The sequence below is a fragment of the Phoca vitulina genome, unplaced genomic scaffold (genome assembly GCF_004348235.1).
Source record: "Phoca vitulina isolate PV1807 unplaced genomic scaffold, GSC_HSeal_1.0 scaffold37, whole genome shotgun sequence".
NCBI classification, from domain to species: Eukaryota; Metazoa; Chordata; class Mammalia; order Carnivora; family Phocidae; genus Phoca; species Phoca vitulina.
In genome coordinates, this window is record NW_022589740.1 from 47,163 (window position 1) to 54,235 (window position 7,073).

Genomic DNA, 7,073 nt, shown 5'->3' on the forward strand with positions numbered 1-7,073 from the left:
TCCATCTGCTGGCTCCATGTTTGTTTTATAATTGAAATTGTGTGTTACTTTATATTGCCTGAGTCTGGAGCCAGTAATAAAGCATTCTAAAGACCCCATATCCTACAAGGCACAAAGCAGGATTTCAAAGCCCACTTACAGCTAGCTGGGGGGAAGGTCAGGAGAATAGGTCAGAAAAGGAGATTTTTACTTGTTCGATCTGTTTTCGTCAGTAAAGTGACATTATGGCCCCACTGATACATGTCCCTGGCTATCTGTTAAAGCTTGATGAGTATGACCAACCCACAAGCAGCAAGATATGTGAGCAAGTGTACAGACCTCCCTCCTTTAACAGCTCATAAGAAATCTAAGGCTTTGCAGTTATCTAACACCATGGTCCTAAAGTACACCAACATTCAGCCAAGAGTTCCAGTCCCTGAGCCATTTAGTTTCTGTGGATAATTCCTTGGACACAGCTGTTTTCTTTTAATTGTTGTAAACCTGTATACCTATTGTCCTCAGATTGGTGATTCTAGAGTGGTTAGCACCAGGGAGACTGCTGGGAGAACTTGTTTGTGGCATTGGAGAGGTTCAGCTAGCATGTGGACACAAGTACTTGGGGGATTCCCTTGCTGAGTAAAAATCCACTGGAATTTTGAGCCATATCCAAGTACAGAAAGTACTTTGCAGGGTTGGAGGAAAGCTGTGACACGGAGGCCATTTGATTTTCTTTCAGGTCCACCAGGCTCCCTCTGCTCCCTGTATGTTCTGTGTTCCTGAGAAAGGTCAGTTTGTGTGGCTTAGTGCAATTCCAAGTGGTGTTATAGTCTAATGGGCATGGGTGTTAACTTCACACTCAGCACCTGGGTCAACTAAGTGGGTTTTGTGCTTAGCCTACCACTGCCTACACATTTCTGTGTCTAGCCTCACACAGATTCATTGGATGTCAGTGCTGCTGTTGAATGTTGTTGAGGGGAGTAGGTGCGTGTTGATGAGTGAGGTTTACAGGAGACTTTGGCAAGGGGAGAGCTATTATGCTTATGTGCACCAAAATCAAGTTGTTAGAATCAAGCCCAGCATGCGAGTACGTCTGTTTAGGTATAGATCACTGTGGCTAAGGCCATATGCAGGTTTGGTTTGGTGAGCAGTTGTATGTTCTTTCTAGCTCAGATTGTTGTGCAGTAGTGATTGAGCTTCCCACAGATTGCCAGTAGTAAGAAGCATCAGTGTGCTTTCGTGGGTGTGGAATGAGCTTCACAGGTGCTCTTGGTGGTTTGAACAAAAGTTAATTTAGCTGTGTACCAAATTAGATCTTCTGCCATGGGGCACTCACACACAGGATCCTCACAGATGGGCCAAGTTATTTCAAAAATAGACATCAGTTGTATTACACATTTGGCCCATTTCTGCCCGTTTGAGAATGTTGCTGTGTTTCACTGTAGGACCACCTGCTCCATTGTCATTGTCTAGGGCAGATGTTTTACAACTTTTGTAGCTACAGGGGTGGTACCTTGAGAGGTAGTGGGGTGATCACATCAGTAAAGCTCCTCCCAGGTTGGCTGTTATCTCCAATGGCTGCACTAGTTTGCATTCCCACCCCCAGTGTAAGAGTTCCTTTTTCTCCACATCCTCATCAACACTTGTTCTTGGGTTGTTTTTGCCATTCTCACAGGTGTGAGGTGATATCTCATTGTAGTTTTGATTTGCATTTTTCTGGAGATGACTCATGTTGAGCATCTTTTCATGTCTGTTCACCATCTGGATGCCCTTTGGAGAAATGTCTGTTCATGTCTGATGCCCATTTTTTAATTGGGTTATTTGTTTTTTGGGTGTTGATTTGTATCAGTTCTTTATATATTTTGCATACAAACTCTTTATTGGATATATCATTTGCAAATATCTTCTACTCAGTAGGTTGCTGCTTAGTTTTATTCTCTCCTGCACTGTATACAAGTTTTTATTTTTTTAATTTAAATGCAATTAGCCAACATATCATCAGTTTCAGATGTAGTGTTCAATGATTCATCAGTTGCTTATAACACCCAGTGCTCATCACATCATGTGCCCTAATTAATGCCCATCACCCAGTTACCCCATTCCCCACCCACCTCCCCTCCTACAACCCTGTTTCTTTCCCAGAGTCAAAAGTCTCTCATGGTTTCTCTCCCTCTTTGTTTCTTCCCATTCAGTTTTCCTTCCGTTCCCATATTGTCCTCTGCACTACTTCTTATATTCCACATATGAGTGAAACCGTATGCTAATTATCTTTCTCTGATTGACTTATTTCACTTAGCATATTACCCTCCAGTTCCATCCATGTCAATGCAAATGGTAGGTATTCATCCTTTCTGATGGCTGAGTAATATTCCATTATATATATGAACCGCATCTGTTTATCCATTCATCTGTTGAAGGACATCTTGGCTCCTTCCATAGTTTGGCTATTGTGGACATTGTTGCTATGAACGTTGGGGTGCGTGTGCCCCTTCTTTTCACTACATCTGTATCTTTGGGGTAAATACCCAGTAGTGCAATTGCTGAGTCATAGGGTAGCTCTAGTTTCAACTTTGTGAGGAACCTCCATACTGTTTTCCAGAGTGACTGTACCAGCTTGCATTCCCACCAACAGTGTAAGAGGGTTCCCCTTTCTCCACATCCTCACCAACATTTGTTGTTCCCTGTCTTGTTAATTTTAGCCATTCTGACTGGTGTAAGGTGGTATTTCATTGTGGTTTTGATTGGTATTTTTCTGATGGCAAGTGATGTGGAGCATTTTTTCATGTGTCTATTGGCCATTTTATGTCTTCTTTGGAGAAGTATCTGTTCAAGTCGTCTGCCCATTTCTTATTTTTTATTTTTTAATTATGTTTAGTTAGCCACTGTATAGTACGTCATTAGTTTTTGATGTAGTGTTCAGTGATTCATTAGTTGCATATAATAGCCAGTGCACATCACAACACGTGCCCTCCTTAATACCCATCACCCTGTTACCCCCCCAACCCCCTCCCCTCTGAAACCCTCGGGTTGTTTCCCAGAGTCCATGGTCTCTCATGGTTCGTCTCCCACTGATTTCTCCCCCTTCAGATTTCCCTCCCTTCCCCTGTCGTCCTCTGTGCTATTGCTTATGTTCCACATATGAGTGAAACCACATGATAATTGTCTTTCTCTGCTTGACTTACTTCACTTAGGATAATCCCCTCCAGTTCCATCCATGCCGATGCAAATGGTGGGTATTCATCCTTTCTGATGGCTGAATAATATTCCACTGTATATATGTACCACATCTTTATCCATTCATCTGTTGAAGGGCATCCCAGCTCCTTCCACAGTTTGGCTATTGTGGACATGGCTGCTGTGAACATTGGGGTGCATGTGTCCCTTCTTTTCACTACATCTGTATCTTTGGGGTAAATACCTAGTAGTGAAATTGCTGGGTTGTAAGATAGCTCTATTTTTAACTTCTTGAGAAACTGGAACCTCCATACTGTTTCCCAGAGTGGCTGTACTAGCTTGCATTCCCACCAACAGTGTAAGAGGGTTCCCCTTTCTCCACATCCTCACCAACATTTGTTGTTTCCTGTTTTGTTAATTTTTGCCATTCTAATTAGTGTAAGGTGGTATCTCACTGTGGTTTTGATTTGTATTTCCCTGATGGCTAATGATGTTGAGCATTTTTTCATGTGTCTGTTAGCCATTGTATGTCTTTTTTTTCTTTTTTAAAGATTTTATTTATTTATTTGACAGAGAGAGAGAGCGAGAGAGGGAACACAAGCAGGGGGAGTGGGAGAGGGAGAAGCAGGCTTCCCGTGGAGCAGGGAGCCTGATGCGGGGCTCAATCCCACGACCCTGGGATCATGACCTGAGCCGAAGGCAGATGCTTAACGACTGAGCCACCCAGGCACCCCCATTGTATGTCTTCTTTAGAGAAGTGTCTGTTCATGTCTTCTGCCCATTTTTTGAGTATTAAGTTTGAGAAGTTCCCTTTATAGATCTTGGTTATCAGCTTTTTATCTGTAATGTCATTTGTAAATATCTTCTCCCATTCCATGGTTTGCCTCTTAGTTTTGTTGACGGTTTCCCTTGCCATGAAGAAGCTTTTTATCTTGATGAAGTCCCAAAAGATCATACTTGCTTTTGTTTCCCTTGCCTTTGCAGACTTGTCTTGAAAGAAGTTCCCGATATCGAGTTTACTGCCTATGTTCTCCTCTAGGATTTTGATGGATTCCTGTCTCACATTGAGGTCTTTTATCCATTTTGAGTTTATCTTTTTTTTTTTTTTTTAAACAATGAGTTTAGTTTTTCTCTGTGCATTTGCAAAACACTTAGGACCAACACAGAAAAAAAATAAAACCTCCTGTGAAAAACATTACACTTAAGGAAAAAAAAAGGCCTGAGAGGGATTAGTGCCTTAGCCATAGGGAGCTACAGCAACTCTGATTGGTCCAAGGAATTGAAAAGATAATTGGGAAGATAGAACAGGAGGCAAGAGAACGAGAAATTACTGAGGAAGAGGGCCTCGAAGTGGGCCACGAGGGGGAACTGGAGGCTGGGGGGTGGGCCGGGGTGGAGGGAGGGGCCCCCGCTGGTAGCCATAGGGTGGGGGTCACGGAGGCCCAGTGTATCCATGAGGAGGTATTAGTGGAGGAGGTCCACACATCCCATGTGGAGGCAGAGGACCTGGGTGACCCATGGGAGATCCAAACGGAGGCCCTCAAGGGGGATGCCCATTGGAGGAGGTCTAGGATGAGGCATTCCAGGTGGCGGTCGGGGTGGTGGCTGCCCCCCAGAGCCTGGGGGCCCAGCATGGGGGTGTCATAAGCCATGAGGGCCATGGTGGGCCAGCTGCATCTAAGACATCCCTGGATGGGGCATCCCACCTGGTGGGAATGGGTGAGGATGTGAGTGTCCATGTCCAGGATGTCCAGCCCCTGGGGTTCCTGCTGATGGTGGGCCATGTTCTCCAACCCCAGGAGGCAGAGGTGGTGGGGGCATGGCTGGGGGTATCCCAGGTGGAAGGGCTCCAGGAGGCAGCACTGGGTGTGGGAAGGACCTAGGAGGAGGCATGCCTGGTGGAGGAAGCCCAGACACCAATGATGATACCACAGAATTGGGGGCTGAGGGTGGAGGGGGTGCATCTGCAAACAGCTGATGAGGGTGGTCGGCCTGGGAGAGTGGGTTCTGGGCTGCCAGAAGTTGTTCAGCTGCTGAGCCATGGCGCTTACCCTTGGAGTCCTTCTTGAAGGCATAGGACACAGTGATAGGGCCGTTACAGAGATACTGCCCATTCATGGCCTCAGTAGCTGCATCTGGAGCATCAAACGAAGCGAAATTAATAAAGGCATAACCTTTGGAGTTGCCTGTGTCAGGGTCCTGCATAATCTTCGGGGTTTGTAAGATGACCCCAAAGGCGCCGAAAGTATCATAAAGCAGCTTCTCATCAATCTCCGGGTCTAGATTGCCAATGACAATGTTGGCTCCCACATCCAGGTTCTTGTTGTGAGCTGATGCTTTGTTCACCTGTATTGGTTTCCCATAGAGTTTGATCATGTTCATGACCTTAATGGCATAGTCAGCATCTTCCTCACTCAAGAATTCCACAAAGCCATAGCCTTGGTGCTTACCTGTGACTCTATCCTTTGGCATGTGGGTGTTGACTACTGGCCCTGCCTGAAGAAATAGCTCCCACAGCAATGGTTCACTAACCTTCTCATCCAGGCCCCTGACGTGGACAGTGGCATCCTGTTTCTGCTCGGAGATCGGCCTGGCCGCCATGGCGAAAGAGCTCCCGCAGTCTCCAGGCAGCTATCCCACTCCCTGACCGCAGTCACTACTTCCACTTCCGGGGCCATTTTGAGTTTATCTTTGTGTACAGTGTAAGGGAATGGTCCAGTTTCATTCTTCTATATGTAGCTGTCCAGTTTTCCCAGCACCACTATTGAAAAGACTTTTTTCCATTGGATATTTTTTCCTGATTTGTCAAAGATTAGTTAACCACAGAGTTGGCGGTCCATATCTGGGCTCTCTATTCTGTTCCATTGATCTATGCGTCTGTTTTTGTGCCAGTACCATGCTGTCTTGGTGATCACAGCTTTGTAATATAGCTTGAAATCGGGCAATGTGATGCCCCCAGCTATGTTTTTCTTTTTCATCATTCCGTTGGCAATTCGGGATCTTTTCTGGTTCCACATAAATTTTAGGATTGTTTGTTCCAGCTCTTTGAAAAATGCCAATGGTATTTTAATAGGGATAGCATTGAAAGTGTAAATTGCTCTGGGCAGGATAGACATTTTAACAATGTTTATTCTTCCAATCCATGAGCATGGAATATTTCTCCATCTTTTTGTGTCTTCCTCAATTTCTTTCATAAATGTTCCGTAGTTTCTAGGGTATAGATCCTTTACCTCTTTGGTTACAGTTATTCCTAGGTAGCTTATGGTTTTTGGTGCAATTGTAAATGGGAGCAATTCCTTAATTTCTCTTTCTTTAGTCACATTGTTAGTGTATAGAAATGCAGCTGATTTCTGTGCATTGATTTTGTATCCTGCACAAAAGGATGAATTGCTGAATTCCTGTATGAGTTCTAGCAATTTTGGGGTGGAATCTTTTGTGTTTTCCATATAAAGTATCATGTTATCGGTGAAGAAAGAGAGTTTGACTTCTTCTTTGCCAAACTGGATGCCTTTTATTTCTTTTTGTTGTCTGATTGCTGAGGCTAGGGACTTCTAGCACTATGTTAAACAACCGTGGTGAGAGTAGGCATCCCTGTGGTATTTCTGACCTTAAGGGAAAAGCTCTCAGCTTTTCCCCATTGATAATGATATTCGCTGTGGGCTTTTTCATAGATATTTTTATGATATTGAGGAATGTTCCCTCTATCCCTATACTGTTCAGAGTTTTAATCAGGAACGGATGTTGTATATTGTCAAATGCTTTTTCTGCATCAATTGAGAGGATCATATGGTTCTTCTCCTTTCTTTTATTAATGTGCTCTATCACATTGATTATCTTCTGATATCTGCCTGCAGAATCACAGCTCTGTCCTTCAGCAATCAGACAACAAAAAGAAATGATAGGTATCCGAATCAGCAAAGAAG

At 44.1% G+C, this 7,073-nt stretch overlaps 1 pseudogene; it reads right to left on the bottom strand.

The window, feature by feature from the left end:
• Positions 1-4,477: 4,477 nt before the first annotated feature.
• On the bottom strand, positions 4,478-5,891 carry LOC116646707 (annotated as a pseudogene).
• Between the last annotated feature and the right edge of the window lie 1,182 nt (positions 5,892-7,073).